At 38.7% G+C, this 26,641-nt stretch overlaps 1 protein-coding gene and 1 long non-coding RNA gene across 3 annotated transcripts in view; one reads left to right on the top strand and one right to left on the bottom strand.

Moving 5' to 3' along the window:
• The window catches only part of erc1b (ELKS/RAB6-interacting/CAST family member 1b), a 394,538-nt gene that overhangs the window by 272,331 nt on the left and 95,566 nt on the right, over positions 1-26,641 (top strand). The window lies entirely within an intron of this gene.
• On the bottom strand, positions 2,629-10,736 carry LOC129706140 (uncharacterized). 2 transcript variants are annotated; one of them, XR_008725011.1, is made up of 3 exons: positions 8,029-10,736; positions 7,830-7,920; positions 2,629-3,726 (listed from the first exon to the last, which is right to left on the bottom strand). It is a non-coding gene; the product is annotated as an uncharacterized LOC129706140 (long non-coding RNA). The 2 variants fall into 2 exon arrangements; XR_008725012.1 differs by lacking the exon at positions 2,629-3,726 and adding an exon at positions 4,094-4,950.

Below are 26,641 nucleotides of genomic sequence, written 5' to 3'. Positions count from 1 at the left end.
TTTTTAAGTTATAGAGATGGATAAACTAAATCTAACCATGGAACTTATTTCAAAAATGAAATGTAATAAAGTTAATGTTAAATTGAAACATGTTACATAATTCTTCCTGCTTATTATGACGTGTTTTAATATGGGGTAATGAACTCTAAACAATGTTCTGAAGTGGTTTATAATTTTTTAAGAATGACTGGAATGTATTTAAACAAAACGCGTTCAAGTGGTTATAAAGCAACAACTGGTTAGAGGTTAGAGGATTGCTCTTTTGCCACAGGTCAGACATTTACATGAGATAAATTCATGCAAAGTCAAAGAAAGAATGAACCTTACATAGTGTTAAAGTTTCTCAGCTGAGGAGAATATGTTCATCTTTTATGGGCATACAAAAATGTCATACATTTTCGCTTAAATACAATATATCATTCGTGTGATTGTAAAAATCCACATCCACAATCCACAAAAGACAAAGCTTTAGTGTTTGAGCCTCACCTATTTTGTTCCATATCAAGATTGCTGTGATACAGTACTCGGTGGAAAGTAAACTATGACTAAGCTACATATGAATCCAACTGTGGTAAATGAAAGGGCACACATGTGACAAATGATGTATAATGTGGAGAAATACAAAGATAACGTCTGCTTGGAAAATAGCAAAATAAATGCTTTGAAATTCAATTATATCATGCTGTTTATCGCCAGTATGCAACAGAGAAGTGTTTATTTAAATGTGAAAAGCATGATTATGAATGCTTTGAGGCATTTGTGAAAATTTAGCAAGGCACTTCCTGTTAAGAATCACCCTTGTGATCTAATCCAGTTTCATTGTGTGCACAAAACAATATCATTCCTTCTGCAAAGCTACCCAGTGCATTGCATGTGAACTCGGGCTAGGTTAGCCTGGAGTGTTCAATGTTAAGGGCCTGTCCCACTTGGCCGTCTTTCACGCGCCATTTACGCGAACTGCTCGCGTGTGGGTAGCACATGGGTAGCACGTGGGTAGCGTGTGGGAAGCGCGGGGACGAGCGCATGGAGTGGCGTGGAGGAGTGTGGACTTCGTCCTGCACTAAATCTTCGCGTGCCACCGGCCTGTCGCGTAACTGACGGCCAAAGTGGGACAGGCCCTTTAGGCATTCTCAGGACAACATGGTATGCACAGTAGAGAGGGCATATACACATATATATTGCACATGCTGGACTGTGCAACCCCTGTGTTTTTTTTTTAAACAGGGAGACTTGAAAATGTTGCTATACAGAGGCATCAAGTTATACATGAATCACGGAACGATCTTGTGCTGTGCAACAAGTAATTACAAAAATAAGTGGAATTTTATTCTGTTACAAAAGGATTGAAGTTCAGCAACAATCATATAGGGTCTTGCTGAGGCCACATCTGGAGTATGTGCACAGTTTTATTCTCCTTACTTAAGAAAGTATATATTTGGCCTTCGAGTGAGTGCGATGGAGGTTCATGAGAATGATTTCTTGGATTGTCCCAGGAGTGCACTCGATTTTTATTCCCTGGACATGAGAAGAATGAATGGTGATCTCATTGAAACATATAAAATTCATAAGGATCTTGACAGGTTTGAAGATAAAAAGAAGTTTCCCCTGGCTGTGCAGTGTAAAACCACGGCTCGTAGTCTTCAAATGAGTGCTGAGAAGAGTGGAATTTTCTTCATTGAAATGGTTATAAATCTTTGGAATTCTGTGCTCCAGGAGGCTGTAGATGCTCAGTTGCTGGGCCTTTCAGGGATAGAATCTGATCTTTTTTTTGGATGCGGAGTAATCAAAGTATATAAGGATAGTATAGAAGGATGCAGTTAAGGTATGAGATCATCTATGATACTGTAGAATGCTGGTCTAGGCTGGAAAGGCCATGGTCTATTTCTGCTACTTTTTACGATCTTATGAAATAAAACTGTAACCGAACAGTGCACAGAATGCTGTGCCTTCAATCCAGAACTTAATTAAATTGCTGGATGTACTCCTTGATCTGTCTAAAATTAGTGTTGACCTCTTTGACTTCAGGATCTGAAACATTAAATCAGTTTCTCTTTCCACAGTTGCTGCCATCCTGCAGAGTTTTTACAGCATTTTCTGATTTTAGTTAAAATTTCCAACATCTGCAATTTTTTTTAACATTTTCAACCAATGTGTTATTGATGTGTTGTTTTCTACATTGTATCCAAGCTGCTTACCTCAAATTAACACTGGTATATTAACCAAAACAATCTGCCAATATTTAGAATTATATTTGAGAGCTTGCAAAAGTAATGTATATTAGGATTCTACAAAACCTTCATTTTAAACCTGATGGTTCTGAATTTAATATCTACAGGAAGGAAAGACAATGCAAAGGCAAGACTGTTCTTAAAATTACCTACAGATGATAACATTTACCACTTTAAAAAAAATGTATATTTAGAAACATAGAAACATAGTTAGGTGAATTAGGCCATCGGCCCTTCGAGGAAGGCCATTCAATATGATCATGGCATCCAAGGCAGTAGACCTGCCTCTCCATAAATCCCCTTACCACAAGGGCCACATCTATGATAACATATTTACCATATTATATAAAATATGTATTTTATTTTCAATCTCGACCTTGATCAGAGATTGTTGGGCCAAGAGTATATAATTAATAAGTACTGTGGTTCTTTAGCCATTTGTTTGATGGGGGAGTGAGGAAAGAAGGATTTCAGAATCATTTTCTTACACTATTCTAAATCCTCTCCTTGTTTCAATACTGAAATGCATTGAGGTATACTGAACACGAGGTATTGGCGCTTGTGTTAGATCAAGGCATTGTTCTGAAATGTAGTCATGATTCCACAGAATGCCGTGTTCCTCTATTATTCATTATGTTTAACCGTAAGAATTCGATCCTTGTTACAATTGCCCCCAGCGCTGATTTTACTTCCAAACCAACAAATGAAACGAGTGCGTTCCTGCGCAGTCTATAGATGCTCTCTGAAGCTCCTCGGTATTCATCATTGGTCTGGACTTCTGATTCATAACATCTACATTTCCATTGATGGAAATTCCCTTGCACAATAACAGCTGTTCTTTAGCAATACTTGACCAAGAAAGCCACTTCTGAATCAATAATTGTTTGTACTTCTGAGTAAGCCATGGCAATTCTCTCATTCTTTTGTTTAATACATTTTGTGGTCCTGTTCTTGTAGTAAAGTGAATGGAATTTAAATGCATTAAGACTCCAATCTCATTACAAATTGGCTTCCTACTAAGTTTTAACAGCACTAACACTTTTTATTATTTTTCATTGTTGTTATTCTATATGTGACATTTCGTAAGCTAACATTTCACAATCAATCCCGGGAAGTATTTACATATAACTGTCCATTTATTTTAAACTCACCATAAAAGTCTTGACTGTAAAGAAGGAAAAAAAAAGTTTTTTTACGGTGTTCCTATGGATACCGCTGGGGAGGATATTCTCATCAAAGCATTGACCTTGTGGTGCCGGCTGGACAGATGCACCATCGGAAGTGCATCACTGGTCTGCAGTGCAATTAATCCTTGAATTACATATTTAAATTATTATGACATAAACCAAGTGTTATGCAATTGTTGCTTTCCTATCCGTGCGTGCTGGTGGTCCACAGCGTGTTGGATTGAGTAAGAGAAATCTCTAACTAAGTCATCCAAATCGGTAGATCTTGGCGCACCGTGCTTTACAAGGTCCCCTGCAGGGTAATTGCATCGCTGAAATGTTTAAGCAGAGATTTCACAGTATTATTATGCAGAACTTCTTATTTTACTTTCCAAATGAAAACATTTCAACGTTACTTTTATTGCCAGGAAAAAATGTTGCTCTCTTCTCACAGTGGCCTTATGTACATTTTTTTTTTAAATTCTGCTTTGTGTTTGATTCCCCAAAGCTACGTTTAAATGATTTATAAAGAGAATGTTGCTTTCTACAGATATCAATGTTTATTGCTCGTCAATCTAATTCTTGGGTGCTACAGTGTGTTGTCCCTTGAGACAGGAGGAGCCTGCCATGCACTTTTTTGACTTTCAAATATCTTTTTTTTTAATTATAGGATGTCATTTACTTCTCGATGATTTTGTGCCCTTTATGGTAGTGAATGATAGTCACGCGAATTCCAGGAAGAGATTATTCTCATGGCTCAATACAGATGGGACCAATGTCTTTGCAGGAAGGTTAACAATTAGTATCATGGAGAGACTTGGTATTCATTCAGTAGGAAGGTGTCACCAAGATGAAACATTGGAAAGGAAAACAATAGGCTCAGAGGATCTTGATTCCAGCACTTAACATATGTAACATTGTGACTTCAGATAACAGTTTCTTTGTTTCTCAAGACTATGAAGTTGCTCGTGGAAAAAAATTCTACTTTCCTCTGAACAGGCAGCTGTCCCCGAGCTCAAAGGAACGTGAGAGTGTGGGTGATGCCAGACTTTGACAAAACACAATGGATTGTTATTTCTCAGGGGTAGTGTCTGTTTTACATGGATTCCATGTAAAGTGTTTGCAGAGCCATACATCATAATGGAGAGGGGGAGTGACATTGGTCCTCATTGTGAAGAGAAATGTAATCTTCACACAGAGCTTACCAGGTTCATTCCTTCCAGTACTAATCAGTTAGCGGTAGCTAGAATGATGACTACAAATTCAGTCAGCTTCTACGCTTTTGTGGCTTCTTGTTCCAACTGTTGCGGGGCCAGTCTGGAAGCTGTTCCCAGCTCGGTCTTCAGTCAGAATATATTCTGTGCCCTGGCTGCTCTCACTAGTGCTGAAGGTGAACGCGAGGTGGCAACCAACCTGAAGATTGCTTCTCCTTGACATAGGTAGATATTTTTTGAGGCTCCAGTCACAATCCTCTTCTCTTTTAGAAATAATGTTGGTGGCAGAGGATGGAGAATTATAAATGTTATGCTCCGTGGTACAGAACACGTTAATTTATCCTGCAAATGTAAAACTGATAAGTATTATTTTGGACCCAGAATGTTATTGAATTCCTGAAAAATTATTTTTGAACTGAACTACATAAATTCACTCATTTCAGTCCAAGAAACTAAACAAGTTGTTCAGATGGACTGAACTCATCTCTAAAATTAAATCACTATGTCCAAACTCTTAAATCCAATGTTTCAATCTTGAAAGCTTTTTCTCTTGGTTCATTATATTAGATGGAATGAAGACAAATATGTGAATTTAGATAATTGACAAAAGAACTATTGAGCTGCACATTTTTGAGGGTTTCAAGTGAACTGCTGTGTGTTGGATCATGATGCAGTGGAGTTCGGGTGCAAAGGTAGCAGAGGTAGCAAATGCTCTCAACTGCTTTATATCAGAACAAAAAGTCAACATGAATCCATTCCTGGTCAAAGAGGACAATAGTGTTGTCAAAAGCTAAAACAAACATGCAGGATGGAAATTATGAGTCTTACAATGACATTATCGAGTTTGCAGTTACTTAGTCATTGAAGGTTATTCTTGTAAAGTCTTAGAGCATTGATAATATGGATTACATTTAGAATATCTTTCATGACATTTTTAGTTTGAAATGGATGTTGCAGTGCAGAGTTGCAACCACGCTGGATATCATCCAGGCATCATAGTTTCAATCCTGTTTATGGTATGTCTATGGTAGAAGTAATTATAGCTTCAATCACAATGCGGTTGACCCACTTCAATGTATTTATTTTCATTGGTTCTGCCATTTCAGCTGTATCCAAACCATCATTTGACTTTGGTTTAGAAGTAATGTTTCCAGAAATGAGAACAAAGTGAAAATGAGAACGTTGCCTAGAAATTGTGCAGCTGAAAATGTTAGATCGATGGTCTTCAAATGTTAGATCGATGGAATTCGGTCTGAAACTATTTATTTCTCCCTCAGTGCCTAACCGCTTTAGGTTTGAAGCCAATTTTAGGTTTGAATAGAATTTGCATTGACGTTAACAACAAAATGGAATATATTGTAAATTGGATCGGTGCCAATCAAACATGATCTTGAAGCCAAATCTCTTATGCACTGTGCTAAGCTAGTCAAGAACTTTATTAAAGTCTTTCTGATTTATTTTCCCTTTCTAAAAGGTGTGTGCTCGATCATAAATTATTCATTGATTTGAGCATACTGATTTTATTTTCTATCTTTCTGCAAGTTCTGCCATTCCGAGACAGCAGCGGACTCGAGATAACGTGCTGATTGCAGTGGCTGAATCAGAGAGGAATGGTTCACGGGTGTGAGCTGAGACATTCAGGCCTGTATTCTGAGCTTTGGGGGAAGCAGCAGCTTTGGGGTCAAGGATCAGTATCATGGAAATGGGGAGAATCAGGTCAGGATATCTGAGTATCATGCAGCATTGAGGTGGCCACATAACCAGATGACCTGGGAGACAGGGCTGCACGACCAGTCAGGGCTATGTTCAGTGATATAGGGGAGTCATTGCTGGAGAGAAGCAGTCGGTCAGGCAGCATTTGTGGAGAGCATGGATAGGTTAAGTTTCGAGTGGGGACCTTTCCCCAGTCTCCAGTTCCTTGCATCTCCAACAATGGTAGAATGGTGCTTTATGAGAAGGAATTCAGATCCCACTGACTTTTATTTGCTCTATTTTGTCATTTGCTCTGTGGTGTAAAAAGCTGTATTTATTGATTTTCCTCATGTTGATATGATTTAAGGCTGGGTGTGGGGTGGATTGTACATCAATTACCCTTAATGATAATGTTAACTTTTGATAATTATCAAGACTGGTTGAATTCCAGTTTTTTTTAATTTTGTTGCACCCACTCGTAACTTCTAGCATTCCTGGTAAAGTTAAAGTCCTTCTGGATTGCAATAAGAATGATATTTACGGCATAACCTTAAAAGGGCACCACATTGTCATATGGCAAACATCCACTTCGTTATTCTGAAAAGATCGTTACTGCTAAATTATCTGCCCATTAGAATCCTATCTATTCACTTTGTGAAGAGTTCCCAAATTCATTTGATTTTGAGTTTTTATTTTTGTCAACCAAATAAATAATCACATTAGTCAAGGGTGAATTTAACTTAAAACCACAGAAGTAAATGGATAGTCTTCAAACATATTGGAGAGTGCATTCATTTAACGAGTTGCTGATACATTTATCAAATCACTTTTCACTGAAGTGAATGAACAGGTACTTCAGTTTTAAGTACCGTGCACAGAGAAATAACTGCAACATTTTTCTACTGCGTAATGTTGATAAACCCATTATACGCAAAGAACTTTGACATGACAGAGTAATAAAGATATCTCAATCAAATATAATATATCAAACGCAGTTCTTGCCAATCTTAGTGAGTGATTTAGCTCGGTAATGTTTGCCTATATATGATAGATTTTTTTTGATTGATGAAATATGATGGTTGCTGAAATTACTAAATTGGATAGAGATGAAGAGTAGGCTACATTTGTACAACGCTTTGCATTGTAATTTTTTTTCAAGTGGCTTCACACGTTTAGTATAAATCGAATGCAACAGGGAATAGTGGTTTATGGAAAATTTAGTTGTAACATCATAAATTAAAAACGTATGCTTCTTTTCCTTAATGTGCCTTTTTGCTGTTCTTTCACTCAGCTTTATTTTCCACCAAAGTTAAAGGTTACTACCTCATTTAAATTTAACAATTTTATATCTTGTACATATTTTTGAGATTACATTCCAGACTGCATTGGAGGTCATTTTGCCTTTAACATCTCCAATGTTCCTTGGTTGGTTCCAGATTGCGTGTAAATAGGTGTCTTACTTCATAATCTAGGTGAATTGCCACTTGTTTTTCCAATATCACCAGTATTTAAAAATGACGGCCACTTACCTGTAACAAAGTAACAGTCTCTCAAGATGCGCCACGTGATTGTTTATCAGACTGAAAAGATTCACCAAAGTCAGATCAAACTGTGAGTGTTCTAAAGGGAGAGACAGAGAGAGAGAAACAGAATGGTTCAGGGTGAACATTCCATAGACTATGTTAAAATTACTGTCAATGGTGTTAACAAATCAGAGAATAACTCAACTGTTTAAAATCTAAACTAACTATATCACATTGTCAGACTCAGCCAGGGCTATTGAGCTTGTGTATTTTTTCGTCAATAGGTTGTTTGTAGGATTTAAGCAACAAGGTATTGATGTAGCCTTCTCCATGAAAACCAGACAGTGGTCCGAACGTTCTGGCCATTCTTTTTTTTTCATTATAAATAACACATGTTGCTTGAATTCCTCATTACTTCTCTGTGCCCCCCTGCTATTCTACAACCCTGCAAGCTCCATTTTGAAAGAGTGTTGAGTGAGTAAATCATTTTAGTTGCCTGCTTATCAAGGAACCCTCATGGTAATGAAATTGAGTCGCATTTCTTGACTTCTCACTCTATTCCAGCCGCTCCTACTTTGTTTCTTTTCTGACCTTGGGGTCCCCTATTCAGGCAAAGAGCTAATTAGTGAAGCAGAGCTCCAGTGGGTCTTGCAAGTCACTTCCTTCAGGAGGAATCCATGACTTGGAATGTTCACCAGCTGAGGAAATGTGGCAGTAAATCACCGCCCCAAAACAGCCCAGACTTTGTGATTTACATACACCAATGCAAGCACGTGTGAACAAGAAGTCTGCACTCACAAAAAATCCAGATGTGGTAAAGAGAAACAAAATTCAATGCTCCCCCAAACATTTTCTCCCCTTTTGGACCAAGCTTACAAATAGTGAACCATGTCAATAAAAATGAATGTGACATTATTTATTGAAGGGCACCTGGAATTTTTATTTTTATTTTATTTCCTGCATGCCATCTGGTGATTCAAAGTAATGACCTGTCATAAGAGAAAAAGCAGAATTTTTTAATAAACTACAGGAAGGACTTTTAAATAAATCACAAGCAGTAATGTAGTTTATTGGGTAAGGCGAACGTAAACAATATTACATTTGATATTTAATATTGTGTGTTTTAGTTCTGAAGTACTTCAAATAAATGTATTTTGATTTGATCAATTTAAAAAAAAAGGATATTCTTCCAGTCGACTTTCAAACACAACACAATTATCCAGGGTTTTTTTTCATTGATTTCAGCTGCCTTAAGTTTTGTAATCTGTTAACTCTGCTAATTTTTCTCAAGTAAACTGCAAGTTTCCACTAGCTGATATTCCAGTTTGAAATATTTTTCCCAAGACAGGTAGAACTGGGTGTTCATTTTTTTCAGGAATTCTTACCACCACTTCAGAATGAGAACCAACAAATACTTGGTATTGATAAAAATGGGATTGACTGAAATTCTGTTTGAGGTGCCCACCACCAGTGGGGTTCATGTCCATGACTGGACTCAGAATTAGAAGTGGCCTCTGATATGAATCCTAAATGGTAATTCCAATGGTGATTCTGTAGTTTCACCTTTGATACTTTGATCTATCATTGCCAATACCATCACCAAGTGATATATCATAAAATACTTTCAAAAAATCCAAAGAAGTCAAACTCCACACATTCTCACTAATTTAAAAAAAAATTGAAGGAGAATCCATTGTGAGCACACTGAGGATGTAACACTATTGCACTTGCAAATTTCAACAATAATTTTTAATATAATTATATACAACTCCATTCTGCCCTCTGTTTCCTCTGAGAATCTGCAAACATCAATTAGTCTGCCGAAAATATTTTTAAAAATTCTAACATTGTATTTCATACTTTTCAACTTGACAAATGTCAAATTGACCTTCAAAGATCAATTAGCCTTGAGCTGGCATGAGCAGAGAACTTGCAACTTGTATATTCCTTGGACATACCAGTATATATAGCTTTGTACCTACAGAGGAGCAGTATAGTGCGTGGTGATGCTTTTAGAAACATGGGTACAGGAGTAGGCCATTCAATATCATGGCTAAATCATCTAAAATCAGTACCCCATTCCTGCTTTTTCCCCATATCCCTTGATTCATTTGGCACTAAGAGCTAATCTAACTCTCTCTTTTGAATATATCCAGTGAATTGGCTTCCACTGTCTTCTGTGGCAGAGAATTCCACAGATTCACAACTCTGGGTGAAGACGTTTTTCCTCATCTCAGTCTAAATGGCCTACCCCTTGTTCTTAAACTGTGACCTCTGGATCTGGACTCCCCCAACATTGGAAATGTTTTTCCTCCATTTAGCCTGTCCAATCCTTTAAGAATTGTATATGTTTCTATGAAACCCTTTCATCCTTCTAAATTACAGTGAATACAAGTTCAGTTGACCCATTCTTACATCATATGTCCCGCTATCCCAGGAATTAACCCGGTGAACCTACACTGCAATCTCTCAATTGCAATAATGTCCTTTCTCAAATCAAGAGACCAAAATAGCACACAATGCTCCAGGTGTGGTCTCACCAGGGCCCTGTACAACTGCAGTAGGACCTCCTTGCTCCTAAACTCAAAGCCTCTCGCAATGAAGGCCAACTTAGCTTTCTTCACTGTCTGCTGTACCTGCATGCTTACTTTCAGTGACTGATGTACAAGTGCACCCAGGTCTCATTGTACCTCCCCTTTTCCTAATCTGACACCATTCAGATAATAATCTGCCTTCCTGTTCTTACCACCAAAGTGGATAACCTCACATTATACTGCATCTGCCATGCATCTGCCCACTCACCCAATCTATCCAAGTCACCCTGCAGCCTCATAGCATCCTCGCAGCTCACACTGCCACCCAGCTTTGTGTCATAACATTTAATTCCCTTGTCTAAATGACAAATAAATTGTATTGTATTGTATTGTATTGTAAATTGTTAATACATATTGTAAATAACTGGGGTCCCAGCACTGAGCCTTGCGGCACCCCACTAGTCTCTACCTGCCATTCTGAAAAGGACCCGTTATTTCCTACTCTTTGCTTCCTTTCTGCCAACCAGTTCTCTATTCGTGTCAACACCCTACCCCCAATACCATGTGATCAAATTTTGCACACTAATCTCTTGTGTGGGACCTTGTCAAAGGCTTTTTGAAAGTCCAGATACACCACATCCACTGGCTCTCCCATATCCATTCTACTTGTTACATCCTAAAAAACATTCCAGAAGATTAGCCAAGCATGATTCCCTCTTCATAAATCCATGCTGACTTTGACCGATCCGATCATTTCCAAATGCGCTGCTGTAACATCTTTAACAATTGACTCAAACATCTTCCCCACTACCGATGTAAGGCTAACTGGTCTATAATTCTCTGTTTTCTCTCTCCCTCCTTTCTTAAAAGTGGGGTTACATTGGCTATTATCCTGTCCACAGGAACTGATCCAGAACATTGGAAAATGATCAGTAATGCATCCACGATTTCTAGGGCCACCTCTTTGAGTACCCTGGGATGCAGACCATCAGGCCCTGGGGATTCCCTTCAGTTCCTCCCTCCCACTAGATCCTCGGTTCCCTAGTATTTCTGGGAGATTGTTTGTGTCTTCCTTAGACTGAACTAACGTTTAACTGTTCTTGTTTCGAATTATAAATTCACCTGTCTCTGATTGTAAGAGACCTACATTTGTCTTTACTAATCTTTTCTTTTTTACATATCTAAAGAAGCTTTTAGAGTCAGTTTTTATATTCCCCACAAGCATGCTCATTTTTCCTCCTCTTAATTAACCCCTTGGTCCTCCTCTGCTGAGTTCTAAACTTGCATCTCCTTTGAACATCTCCTCTGAACTCCTTCGAGCAAAATGGTGATCTAATGATGTGTGTCTGCACATTAATGTCTCTAAAATTTCATCTTTGTGTGTGCGATGGTAACACATGTCCTCAGGGGCTGGTTTTTCTTCAAAATAATAGCAATCCTGATTTAACAATTTTTAACAGGAAAAGTTTTTTTTTGTAAAAAAGACTATAAATTATAATTTAGTTACCTTTGTTCAACTGTGTAATGTATATGCACCATGGGGCATCTGGTTATATGAATAGCCCCTGAAAAAAAGCCAGCATACTACCAGCAAAAGGGCTTTACCACTGAATTAAGGAAATGACTTTGTGGAAAAGTCAGGAGGCCAACACGTCACCGTCCCACTGAAGGCAAATGTCGTCATTCCACTCCAATCAGTGAGACTTATTTTATTGAACAGAGTCAATTTAAAGTGTTTCTTTGCAAAAATAACTGTTTTAAATGCTATAATTTTCCCACTGTTTACCACTTATGTGTGAAATATGTAAAATATACTGTTTTCCATGGAACTGCAAACATTGTGTAATGAGGTGTATTAATACCTTCTTTCCACCCTACTTCCAAAATTCCAGGCCTCTGTCCAACTTTTTCAAGTTAAAGATTTTCAGTACAATCTCAGAGGGTTTCTAGTTTCAAGACAATTAGACTGCTGCTAATGGTTTTTTCGGTGCAAAATGTTTGATGCCTGATGATTATTAGAAAGCTGAATTTCCGTGAGATTCCTCTGTTCTGATGTGTCAATGCGCATGTCAACTAATTAGCCTCAAGATAACATCAACTGTGTACATACGGCGCCCTCCATAATGTTTGGGACAAAGACCCATCATTTATTTATTTGACTCTGTACTCCACAATTTGAGGTTTGTAATAGAAAAAAAATCTCACGTTAAAATGGTTAAAGTGCACATTATCGGATTTTAATAAAGGCCATTTTTATACATTTTGATTTCACCATGTAGAAATTACAGCAGTGTTTATACATAGTCCCCCCCCATTTCAGGGCACCATAATGTTTGGGTCACAGCAATGTCATGTAAATGAAAGTAGTCATATTTAGTATTTTGTTGCATATCCTTTGCAGGCAATGACTGCTTGAATCTGTGATTCATGGACATCACAAGTTGCTGGGTGTCTTCTCTGGTGATGCTCTGCCACGCCTGTATTACAACCATCTTTAGCTTGTGCTTGTTTTGGGGGCTAGTCCCCTTCCGTTTCCTCTTCAGCATATAAAATGTATGCTCAATTGGGTTTAGATCAGGTGATTGACGGGCACTCAAGAATTTACAATTTTTTAGCTTTGAAAAACTCCTTTGTTGCTTTAGCAGTATGTTTGTGATCATTGTCTTGCTGTAGAATGAACCGCCCGGCAATGGGTTTTGAGGCATTTGTTTGAACTTGAGCAGATAGGATGTGTCTATACACTTCAGAATTCATTATGCTACCATCATCAGCAGTTGTATCATCAATGAAGATAAGTGAGCCAGTACCTTCAGCAGCCATACATGCCCAGGCCATAACACCCCCCCACCACTGTGTTTCCCAGATGAGGTGGTATGCTTTGGATCTTGGGCAGTTTCTTCTCTCCTCCATACTTTGCTCTTACCATCACTCTGATATAAGTTAATCTTTGTCTCATCTGTCCACAAGACCTTTTTCCAGAACTGTGGTTGCTCTTTTAAGTACTTCTTGGCAAACTGTAACCTGGCCATCCTATTTTTGCGGCTAACCAGAGGTTTGCATCTTGCAGTGTAGCCTCTGTATTTCTGTTCATGAAGTCTTCTGCAGATTGTGGTCATTGACAAATCCACATCTGACTCCTGAAGAGTGTTTCTGATCTGTCGGACAGGTGTTTAGGGATTTTATTTTATTATATAGATTTTTCTGTCATCAGCTGTGGAGGTCTTCTTGGCCTGCCGGTCCCTTTGCGATTAGTAAGCTCACCAGTGCTCACTTTCTTCTTAATGATGTTCCAAACAGTTGATTTTGGAAAGCCTAAGGTTTGGCTGATGTCTCTAACAGTTTTATTCTTGTTTCTCAGTATCATAATGGCTTTGTTGACTTTCATTGGCACAACTTTGGTCCTCATGTTGATAAACAGCAATAAAAGTTTCCAACGGTGATAGAAAGACTAGGTGCTGAGAGCTCTCATATACCTGCATTAAGGAGGCAATTAAACACACCTGAGCAATTACAAACACCTGTGAAGCCATGTGTCCCAAACATTATGGTGCCCTGAAATGGGGGGACCATGTGTAAACACAGTTGTAATTTCTACATGGTGAAATCAAAATGTATAAAAATACCCTTTAATCTGACAATGTGCACTTTAACCACATGCAATTTTTTTCTATGACAAATCTCAAATTGTGGAGTACAGAGGCAAATAAATAAATGATGGGTCTTTGTACCAAACATTATGGAGGGCACTGTAATTCAGTGAGTTTAACTTTTCAACCTCTGCATGTTTTGGGGACTAATAATTGCTGATAACTGAATCTTTGTTTAACTTTTAATGGCATATCATGAACAAATGTAGAAACAATCCATTCACAACATTGCTCCCAACAAAAGAGGGAAGGCATTCTCTACAAAATCTCATAGTTGTTGGGCCTTCGTGTCTTATGCCACTGTGTGATTGCCTGTTGCAAAACTGGGTACAATAACAACCAATTTTCATGTATAAAACTTCATAAGACCCGTGACAGGCAAAGCTATGGACATGGAAAAGAAAGCGAGAATTAAATTCGAGAGTTGTCCAAAAGCAGAGTTGAAGAATTGAGATTTGAGCAGCCACGACAAACCAGTGAGGTTTAGGAAACCTCGCACTGTGCAACATTCCATAACCCTGTTCTTGCTAAGATTCACACTTCTCCAGCAACTCAATCTGAAATCGTCATCCCAGTCTTGACATTTGACTGTAGATTTTTTCTTCCTTATCTCAGAAACATTCCACAAAAAGTCCACAACACAACATAACATAAATGGCACCCAGGTGAGGAAGGCACCATAGTCCAGCCAGCCTCCCCGACTACGGATGGACACGGAGGGGAGGCTAACTAGTGCCTTCCTATTCTGGGTGCCATGTTATGTCAGTTGGGACTTTTTGTGTTGCCGTTTGTTAAATTTTTAATCAATTTCAAGAATATGTTTTATTATTATATTTACTTTTAGAATTTTTTCTGAGATTTTTTTAAGGAACTGAAAAAATTCTACAGTCAAATGAGGCAAGACTGGGATGAGGATTTCAGATTGAAAGAATTGCTGGAGAAGCAAAAGACTGAACTAATCTTAAGCAACAGGCAACAGGGTAACAGTTTATATTCGAATGTTTGCACAGTCTCAGAATTGCTGAGGTGTAACACTTCAAACCAGAGATAAAAGAAAAAATCCAGTGAAGACTGGGATGAGGATTGATGAGTTGCTGGAGTCGAATCTTAGCAAGCAGAGGATTATGGAATCGTGCAGAGGAGTGTGCTGCCAAAAATCCTGACCAGGTATTGAGTGTGTCGAATAGTGAGGATACCTCGAGAGTGCTGAAAAAGACCATATTGAGTGTTTCAAATGGCAATAGGTAAAGAGACAAGCTCGTCATATGGAACATTGAGAGTGCAATGGATGGTACTTTTCTGTTTGCATAGCGGCAAATATGTTTTGCTGACAATGCAAAATACCCAGTTTGAGCACAAAGCTAAAATAAATCAACTCACGATATGTAATGATTCCATTGGAATCAAATCAAGATAGTTTCAAATCAAGATAGATATTTTGAGTGAAAAGAAAAGAATTGCTTATTAGAAGTGAGATAGTCATCTGAATGGTACAATATTATTCATGCAAGCATGCATCTGCCAGTAAAGAACTAGCGTATGTTGGAAATCTCACCACATATTTATAGATGATAACATCAGAGGATAATATAGGTGAGAATATGATTGGAGCTTATATGCTTACAACATGTGGTTTATGATTTTAAGAATCATTCTTAGAGCAATGTAATAATTTTATTAAGTATTAGACCAAGTGCGGATTGATGGCCTTTCCCTGAGTGATTGTTGGCTTGTTTTCCTGTCATATTAGGCTTTACTTGGTGGTTTACGATGGCAACACAATCATTGGGTAACTTTTCCATTGAATGCTGAAATCATGGACTTGCTTTCCAGTTCAAGGACTTTCCAGCACACGGTGTCATTGTTTCAGTTATGCTGTATGAATTGGGTTATTCAGACATCAGCTCCAAACCAGCTTGGACCTTAGAAGCAAGTAGAATCCCAATTCACACCTGAACCTGTAGTAAGGATGTTGAAATGGGTCTGAGTGAGTCTTTGTGAGGGTCGTCGCTTCTGATCACAACTTAGAAACTGTGGTTCAAAGTGTGGAACAGTGAGGGAGGATTGAGTTTAATGGTGAAACCCCGTGGTTGTATTACTGCCAATGTTCAAATGCAGCTACAACTCATGGGAAGATATCTTGCCAATTAGATGCTTCCTTGAGGAGAGGTTCAAAGGAGACAACTTTAGAACACTAATGACCAAGGAAAACATGTCTATTCTTCAGAAAGTCAGTTAATTCAGAACCAACCATCATCAGAACATAAACAAGGCGTTTTTTCATGGAATAATCAATTGATCTCACAATATTTAAAAGCTTCAAAATAATTTGAGTATTATGTTAAGTAGAAATCAACCATCCATAATCAATTTAATGAAAGGTTGTGCACAGGAGTTGACATTGAGTCCAGGTGTATAATCTAGATTATATATATAATCCATCTCTACCAAATCGTGCAGCATAGGCCTGTTTATACTCTAGCCTCCCAGCCAGGTCATTCTTTGAGCATAATTACTACTTTTTTTTGTGTGTGTGACTGCATTTTAATGGAATATGTAGTCCAAAGACTTTGCACATGTTCAAACAAAACATTAGTGAAGGATATAATTACTGTGGAGTTTGGGGCACATTGGGTGAAAAAATGAAAGGTGGCCTTTTAAACCAAGAATGTACTGAGAATGAGGTGATTTAACTGGATATCTGCCAGTAAATTGTACTGCAACACCTCCAAATAAATCCTGGATTGAATCTTGCCCCTCTGGTGATGTTTGTCACACCTAATTGTACAGCTTATTCAAGAAATTACAGGGTGCTTTTAACCAAATTCAATGCACTGCCTTCAATTCCCAGTATAAAATGTAATGAGACTTGTTTTATTGTCAATTATGCATTTTGTTAAAGTTGAAAAATGATGGTGAACTTTACTGCCCATGTTTTTATTGCTGTTGTTGAATTTTAAAAGGTTACATTTTGTTCACCGTAGGGAGATCATGAGAGAGATTCTGAATGTAACACCGAGCGGCGTTATTGTGTGCTGGAGTTAGCTAATCGCTGAGGTGTCACTTAATTGGGTAACATCATCACTGATAAATGAATTATCTCATATCTTAAGCTTGTTATTGCTCTTTCAAATCATCTGCTGTGTGATAGTTCCCACCTCAATAACAAAACTGCAAGAAAGAAGGACTTGCATTTATATAGAGACTTTCGTGATCTCGGGATGTCTCGAGGAACTTAAAAGTCAGTAAAGTATTTTTGAGGGTAGACAAAAGTGCTGGAGAAGCTCAGCGGGTGCAGCAGCATCTATGGAGCGAAGGAAATAGGCAACGTTTCGGGATGAAACGTTGCCTATTTTCCTTCGCTCCATAGATGCTGCTGCATCCGCTGAGTTCCAGCATCTATGGAGCGAAGGAAATAGGCAACGTTTCGGCCCGAAACGTTGCCTATTTCTTTCGCACCATAGATGCTGCTGCACCCGCTGAGTTTCTCCAGCACTTTTGTCTACCTTCGATTTTCCAGCATCTGCAGTTCCTTCTTGAACAAAGTATTTTTGAGGTACTGGGACTGTTGTCACATGGAGACGATTTCTGCACAAATGGCAATGTGATCACTTTTGTTGAGAGATGGTGAATCAAGAATAAAAATTGGCCAGCACACTGGCGACAACTCCCCCAGCTTTCTTTAAAGTAGTGTGTGTGCCCGTTCGTCCATCTAATGCAGGAGAACGAGCATCAGTTTAACATCCCATCTGAAAGATGTCACTTCCAACTGTACAGCATTCCCTCAATGGTATACCAAAGGTCAGTCTGGATTGTTGTACTCGTCTCTGGAGTGGGACAGATGCCTCTCTAAAACTCTTTGACCTCGCTTTTTATGCAGTTCCCAGGGACAGGATTAGAGCTAGTTTCCAGTATGTTTTGAATAAATCATAAGAAATAGCCTGAGCTAATGGGAATGCTGACACGTCCCACTCGATCATCAGTTAGGATGCTTTGGGAAGCTTCCAAAGTGCAGCAAAATGGAAAGTTTAAAAGTGCAACTAGGTGCAGAGAAGACTTGATTGTAACTTTAGTCTTACTGCAGAACTTGTCAAATATGCATTGTCTTTGCAGTTCCCCCACAAATGGGGGAACTATGAGAAGGTTTTCCATTTCTCAAAATACTTTGTGCTCAGAATTATGCTCTAAGATGTGGCGTGAGATGCCGTAGATATTTTTTTCTTCTCAAGTGCAACAGTGCTATGTTGTTGAAAATGATCTGCTTAGTGTCTAACTATTTTGAGCACGTGAAATGATATGATATGGTATCAATGAGCTCTCGTTGTGGGCTATGTAGCTACAACTTCACTGACTGATCTTCTGTAGCCATGAACTTTTATTTAATGGTAACCAGCTAAGTAGTCAAATAATAAATTTGTCAAATTAAAGCATGTCTTTTACCAAGTTGTGAACTACATTGTCGGGAAAAGTCATCATTTTATGTATTCAAATTTTAAAATGGTATTTTGATCAATTAATTTGGTCAACTAGGGGGCTGGTGTGCTACCACAGCTAGTTTTGTGTGCATTAGATTTTATTGCACAAAATGTGAAGGCCAGCGTATTTAAACGAAAAGGAAATTTGATACATATTTAGGATGTGTACTTTTACCTCCATTCATCCATAGGAAGCTAGCAATTTGGGAAAAATTATTATTTTGAAGCAATGCAAATATGAACAAATATTTCTGCACTCTACCCCCACCCCTACACACAACTCCATGTGGTATGATCCCCTGAAATATAGGAGACTATTATACATTTTCTACTGAATATTATGTGAAATGGATACATGTGGAAACATAATTCAGACTGGGTTAAAACATATAAAACGGTTGATCTCACACCGGCAGTTAGAAAGTCTGAAGAAGGGTCTCGACCCGTAACGTCCTTCTCTCTAAAGATGCTGCCTGTCCCCTGAGTTACTCCTGAGTTATGATCAGCCATGATCATATTGAATGGCGGTGCAGGCTCGAAGGGCCGAATGGCCTACGCCTGCACCTATTGTATATGTATCTATGTATCCAGCTTTTTGTGTCTATCTACATAATTCAGACTATTGTCTCGGAACAAGTTTACCACCTACATCTTGAGCTCCTCATTTTTATTATCCCATTGTAGCAACTTCCAAATGAACACCAAAGGAAGAGGGAACAAAAGTGCAGGATGTTTTTTTTTAAATTTCTGCAGGGGTCTTGGGCTTATTTCATGAAAATATCAATTACTCTGCCAACTGATGCCATTCCCATGCTTAAATGAGCACCAAGAGGATGAGAAGTCCTTAAATATCTGCTTGGTCAGCATGACAAATTCTGAAAATACATGGAATTGGAGGTGCGAGTTCACAGCATAAGTCACAAAGTGCTGGCAGCATCTCTGATGAAGCAGATGAATAGGCAACATATCGGGTCAGGATCCTTCTTCAGACTTTTGGTTGTGGGGGAGAAGCTGGAAGAGAGGCGGGGGCAGGACAAAGTCTGGCAAGTGACAGGTGGATACGGGTGCGGTGGGTTTTTGATTGGCAGATGGTTGGGATCGGTGTACTGGCAAATCCTATAACCAGGCGCGCTGAGGAAAGGTTATAAATTTAAAGGGAAATGTCAACACCATAGAGGAAAATAGCATTATGTGTAATAAGCGCAAATGAGACGGGAAGGGATATAGGGTTTAACAAAACAGTGCATCAGCACACACAGCCAATTTAAAGCAAATGGTAAAAGCCAGTGTAATAAGTAAATGGTTTAAGAAGGAACTGCAGATGCTTGAAAATCGAAGGTACACAAAACTGCTGGAGAAATTCAGCGGGTGCAGCAGCATCTATGGAGCAAAGGAAATAGGCAACGTTTCGGGCCGAAACCCTTCTTCAGACTTCTTCTTCAGAGCTATACATTTATTCTGGTCCCCGTCTTGTCATCTTCTAAGTTTACTTGATGCAAAGAGCGCACATACATCAATTGTAGTTGGCATATATATAATGTTAGCGTTTTAATATCTATTTTATTTCACTGTAATAACTTCATGGCAGTAAATTCATATCACCTTTCACTGCGTTATGGTATTTGCACAATGGTCTACAAGTGCAAGATAAGATTTTATTGTAAATTACACACAATGTACAGAATAATAAATGATTGGCTGTAAGTCTGCAGAGTAACCAAATACCTGATTTCTGTTCCTTCCCTAAACCCCTTGAGCCTCACTTTCACCATTTGTGACATTATTAGAATTGGTCTCAATGAATGTCTTGTAATTCAGTGCCTGCCTAGTGGGTGTTTTATTCTTCAGAAATATGTTGAAAAAAAGTGCAGTTTTATTTAAGTGAAGCTGCTGTGTCTAAAATCTAACATTATTCACTGTTGTATTCAAATAATTTATCCACAAAGCCACTTTTTTCTGTTATTTATGGGCTATTTACAGCATCAAAAGAATTGGATATAAACACCAAGTTAATTGAGCATGTCATTTGAAACGCCAAACACTTCAAGGTTTCTTGAAGTTACTTGAATTATTTTCTAGACACCAAAACATACTACCATCAAATTGCTCCACTCATCTTCCTAAATCAGACAGCAACAGCTGCCTTTCACTAACATGCACTCACCAGTAATAAAGAAACGTTACAAATGATTATAAAGCATTTAGAGTCCATATATGATCTGAACTAAAGTAGTCTGTGAGAACAAGACTTAATGCAGGAACTCCATGTTAAGGTCAGCTCTCAGCTTAGAATGATGTACGAAACACTCACTGGAATAAATGCTTTGTTACTCAAGCTCTTCTGTAGCTCATATTGTTCTGTTACTTACCGGTTGATGAAAAACAGATTTCTGCTCTGCAAACATACTGAACTTGTAAATTCACTCTTGTAATTCTTGTCTTTCCCACTTGTATTGACTTTATTCCCTTACGGCCTAATATCATGTATGAATTGTATGTTTATAGCAGTAGAGAGTCGTAGAGTCATGCAGCAAGGAAATGGGCCCTCCAGCCCAACTCGTCCATGCCACCAGGTTTTATAACTGAGCTAGATAGATATGCCATTTATTGTCACTATACATGTACAGTGAAACTGAAAGCTGCTCGTACTCAGTGCATACATACAATTTTACACAAAAAACAAGAAACAGAAAAACAAAACAGAAGGGAGAGGGGGGGGGGAATAGGGGCACAAAATCTACGGCGCTACATACATATATATACAATATACAGATGGAAGTCCATGTTGGGCGGTGTAGTCAGTGCATGTGTTTTGATTTAAGATATAATTCTCGGGAAGCAGCTATCCTGAGTCATGTTTGCCTGGATTTGATGCCCATAGCAGAGGGCAGCTTTGGGAGCTGTCTTTGGTGATCTCTTTCCCTGCTAAGGCAGCGGGAGGTGTAGATGCCATCCTTAAGAGGGCAACCAATGATCCTCTGCGCTGTCCTGGTTACCCTTGAAGCTCTCCCTGTCTGCCATGTGTAACCATGCTGTAATCAGTATGTCAGCTTCCTCTGGACGACTGAAGGTTTAGAGTCCAGGTTGTGCAGGACCCTCAGGAAGTGCAGCCGCTGCTGAGCCTTCTTGATGACCGCCCGTTTGTGTGGACTGTCCATATGGTGTGCCCTTCCACCACAGTGATGTGTAGGGGGACTAAGTGGTGCTGTGCCTTGAAGTTAACAATGAGCTCTTTGTTTTCCTGGTGTTCAGAGCCAGATTGTTTTCTGAGCACCAGGTTGCCCTTTAGGACTCATCTGTAGGCTGCTGTCTCCCTTTGACATAAGTCCGACCACAGTAGTGTTCACTTGCACTTTTTGTGCAATGTGACAAATAAACCGTTGTATTGTATTGTATTGTAACAATTGTCCCTCACCTCACTTTTAGAGGTTTCCGAGTCACAGTCTGGGGCCGGTTTGTGACATATACTTAATCCAGGCACTGGACTTTTCCGACTCACAGACCAAAGGATGACTCTACTGACCATTTTGCATCATTTGGCCCATCCTTTTAAATGCCTCTCATGATTTGGTCTTTTAAAGACCTTGTGTAATATCTATAGGTTCCTCTGACTGTTCAAACTACACACGCCATCCTTTGTGTAAAACAATTGTCCCTCACCTCACTTTTAATTCTTTCCTCACCTTATATACGGCCTCCAGTTCTGGACTTTTCTGCTCACAGAAAAAGACTCTGACCATTCATCATATCTATGCCTCTCATGATTTGGTATACCTTTGTAAGGTCACCTCCTACACTCCAGGGAAAATTTCCCAGCTTCTCCTTATAACAGAACCCTTTGAATCCTAGTAACATCCTGAGGCATCTTTTTTGCACTCTTTCTGGCTTAACACATGCAATACTCCAGCTTATATTTCCTGTATTGTGATAATATTCTTGGTCCTTTTAAAAAAATTCTCTGGGCTCCAGCATATTTGTGTACCTTCGATTTTCCAGCATCTGCAGTTCCTTCTTAAACACTCTTTAAATTCATCTTGTTAATCTATCTAACGTGGATCTAACACTTGACCAACAGTGTGTTTGTCAAGAAAAGCTGTAACTCATGTGTAAAACAAGAAGCAACAATTATGCAATGTTTGCATAAGACATTTTAGTCATTACCTGATCCAGGAACAAATCAATATGCATTCAATATCCTTAATCCATCATCTTTGGATTTTGATAAACAGATTCCCGAACTCCAATAATTATCTTTGAACCGTGCCAATGCTTTTTAATTCTTCATAACCAAGATGTTTCATTACAGATTTATTCTGAACATTTCCAGAAATGTTCCAGGTAACCTTACTGTCAATTTTCTTATTAAGAGTTCCTGGTCAATTATACTGATCACACGGGCAAACGTAGAAACATTTCTAGAATTGATGAACTATATGATTTGAAAGAGCGGCTATTTTTGTTTTGGAGTGAAAAATCACATAGAGCTAGTAGTTTTCCAGTGCGCATGGTGGCCCCAAACATCCTCAGCTGCTTCATCATTGACCTTCACTCCATTTATGATGTTAAATGCCTGGGTGCTTTCTGATGATTGCACAAGTTTCAATTCTATCCACGATTCCTCAAATGGTGAAGCAGTTCATGCTTGCACGCTGTATTCAGTCATCGCTGAAAAGTGATAAGCAACATTCACACCACTTTAAGTGCCAGGCTATGACCATTTCCAATCAAGAGTCAAACCACCTAATGTCTATGTTTAAGAAGGAACTGCAGATGCTGGAAAATCGAAGGTACACAAAAAAGCTGGAGAAACTCAGCGGGTGCAGCAGCATCTATGGAGCAAAGGAAATAGGCAACGTTTCGGGCCGAAACCCTTTGGGTTTCGGCCCGAAACGTTGCCTATTTCCTTCGCTCCATAGATGCTGCTGCACCCACTGAGTTTCTCCAGCTTTTTTGTGTACCACCCAATGTCTATATTTGGCTCAGCCTCCAATCATAGGGTCACCATTGATTACAAACCTATTCTACTTGTTAGATATTCCATAAAAGAAAAGCTTTTAAGAAATACAAATGGAAAAATGTGAAAAAACAAGGTTGTTCATGGTTCTGTCCCAAAACAACTGGTATGGTTTCCATTCCAGCCCACAAAATGAGCACCAGACTGTAGGGAAACATTCTGGACATTATGGCATCCAAATGTGCCCTGATTTCATTTCAATTATACCAACTATACATGCAAAATAATTCCTTGAATGAACTTCCATACTTCAGGCTGCAGAGCTGTAGATTTGCCTTTTATATAAAACTCTTTCTCCGGTTATAATGGTAACTAGGGGATTTTGTTTTGCGTTTTGTGTTTATATGCAGTTGGATCTTATGAAAGGGTGACAGAGTTGGCATGAAGAGATTGTCATCAGACAATAGCATTGATATTTCCAGTGGGATGATGAATGAACATGTCCACGGGTGATTTTAATCAATTTTAAACATGGCCACTTCATCAAAGTGGTTTTAGAAAAATCACTTTGCTTGCATTTTTATTTGAGAATTGCATAAGCATAGTAGATAGGGAGTTGATTAAAACATATTACCGCTGTGCCTGTGTGCATTGCTGAAATTATTGTTTGTTTAAGTTTTTATTCAAAGGCCCAGAGTGCACATTAATTCCCCGCCAAAAATTCTCAAAATAGTAGCCTCTGCCAGACAGACAAGTGTATTGCACTTTTAATTGAGTGTTATCTAATAGAAGCTCTGGGTCGGGATTACCAAAGTGATGTATGAAACACATAAACCTTGGCAATTGTGCTGTGTCCATAGAGGACGAAAGGTTAGAGTAATGTTGCCCTTTGAACATGCCTACACCTTGTCTCCTTTATCAGAGGATTAACAATGTTTAAATCTATTATGGCCTAGATGGCTGCTTCTGAATGTTAAAAACACATTTATGATGCTTAATTTTATCGTACTCCATTTACTTTTAAGTAGTACAGAAAACTCCCCATCTGCTTCCATGGCTAAGCTAACAGTCTTCCATTGCTCCTGGGGTGGCAAGCTGCTGATAGGCATTAAGTTTGATCCTGCAGTGTGTTACACCCACAAAATTGAATCCCTAATCATCAAAAAGATCGTGTCAATTTTTAAAACAATTTTTAAAGGGTGACTATCACAATTGCCACACCCAGCATTGACCTTCAATGGTTCTTTATTGTCACATGTACAGACGTACAGTTCTTTCGCTCGTGTGTCAGACGACACAAAGCTCGCTGTTGGCTTCCGTTGTCGTCCAACATGTTGACAGAATTGTTCGTTGACACGTCACAGAGTGCATCGTGTCAGCGTTTCCGGGGATCGCCACGACGAGGTTTCTGTCATGATCCCCAGACGTACAGTGAAATTCTTTCTTTGCATACAGTTCAGTAAAGTATTGCTATACCTAAGCCCAATGTCCGATTAGTACAAAGTACATAGAACTAGTTCACTGAGACCGCATGTAAGGCGCTGTTTACAAAGTCCAGTTTGGTCCACGTGCTCGGTCTCCTGGAGTGGCGCCCAATCTTGCATTATGCTTTATGCTTGCATTAAATATCCTTCATGTGCAAAAAAGCAGATTAGAATCATTTTGATATCTTTGAATCATAGAAATAAAGTATGATCCTTGAAGAGGCGGATTGGAAAACAGAGGATTTGTATGAACACAAAATCAAATGAGTTGTGATTGTAGCAGGGATTGGGGGAAATGGAAGGAGTTATTATGGTTTTGGAAATATCCTTCTTTTCAAATCTTTCACAGCCTCATTCCTTTTCTCTATAATCTCCAAGATTCCTAGCCTGGAAGCCTGCTTCGTTCAACTCTTGCCTCTTATTCATTCTTGAAGTTAATGGTTTTATCTCCTTTAAGATGCCCTTTAAAACTAACTTCTCACACCAAGCTTTGGTTAATGTGCTCTTCTTGGCCAAATCGTGCCACCAGCTGTCCCTGGGGTTGTGGCCCCCGACGGTGGGAGACCAAAGAAGGGAAGAAATTTGAACTTTCCTTTCGCCTTCCATCACATAGGAATGTGGAGGAGTCACTGTGGTGGATGTTTATGTTAACATTTATTTTGTCTGTTTCGTAGCTTTTTATTTGTATGACTGACTTGGCAAATGAAATTCCTCGTATGTTGCAAAACATACTTGGCTAATAAAGTATTATTGTGATTGTGAGATGCATTTTGTTCTTTATTCTAAGACACATACAGTGCCTTTGTTCATTTAAATAGAGTCATTGATCCCATGGAAAAAGATTTCAATAGCTTTGAATCTTTAAAATACAGTCTCATCCTGAACTGGTGGATTGGAAAATACCCTCTGTATGGACACTGAGAGTCATGAGATGTAGCACCACTCTCTGTGGGAAAAATTATTATGTTTTCAGAATTATCCTTGTTTTAAAGGATCTTCCCCTTTATCCTTAAGCTGTGACCCCTTGTGGGGACATACGAGGAATGTGGGGGCAGGATTTTTAAGGGGGTGGAATTTATGTTAACTGAGGATTTTGGGTCCAAATTTTCGTAGCTTTTTATTTGTATGACTGACTTGGCAAATGAAATTCCTCGTATGTTGCAAAACATACTTGGCTAATAAAGTATTATTGTGATTGTGAGATGCATTTTGTTCTTTATTCAAAGACACATACAGTGCCTTTGTTCATTTAAATAGAGTCATTGAACCCATGGAAAAAGATTTCAATAGCTTTGAATCTTTAAAATACAGTCTCATCCTTGAAGAGGTGGATTGGAAAATAGAAGGGCTGTATGGACACTGAATGAGTCATGAATGTAGCAAAGACTGGGGGAAAAAAAAGGAATTGTTATGTTTTTAGAATTATCCTTGTTTTCAAGATCTTCCACAGCCTAAATTAAGTGAAAATATTTCACTTTATTATACTTTTATATAATATTGCTATTATATTTGTATTTGTATTTTACTATTTTGTTTATATTTTACTCTTCTTAATTATCGCCGCTCAGAACCCTTTCTATCCTGTGGAGTATTTCTCAAGTGCAAAGTGTCAGTGCATGCAACCTGGTACTAAGCAAGATATTAGTCCAGGTGGGTGGGGATTGTGGCGGTGGTGCGTTTGGTGGGGCAGGACAGATTCAGCCAGACCTGACCTAATACCTTGT

The sequence above is a fragment of the Leucoraja erinacea genome, chromosome 19, assembly GCF_028641065.1.
Source record: "Leucoraja erinacea ecotype New England chromosome 19, Leri_hhj_1, whole genome shotgun sequence".
NCBI classification, from domain to species: domain Eukaryota; kingdom Metazoa; phylum Chordata; class Chondrichthyes; order Rajiformes; family Rajidae; genus Leucoraja; species Leucoraja erinaceus.
This window is presented reverse-complemented; position numbering and strand designations above follow the sequence as displayed.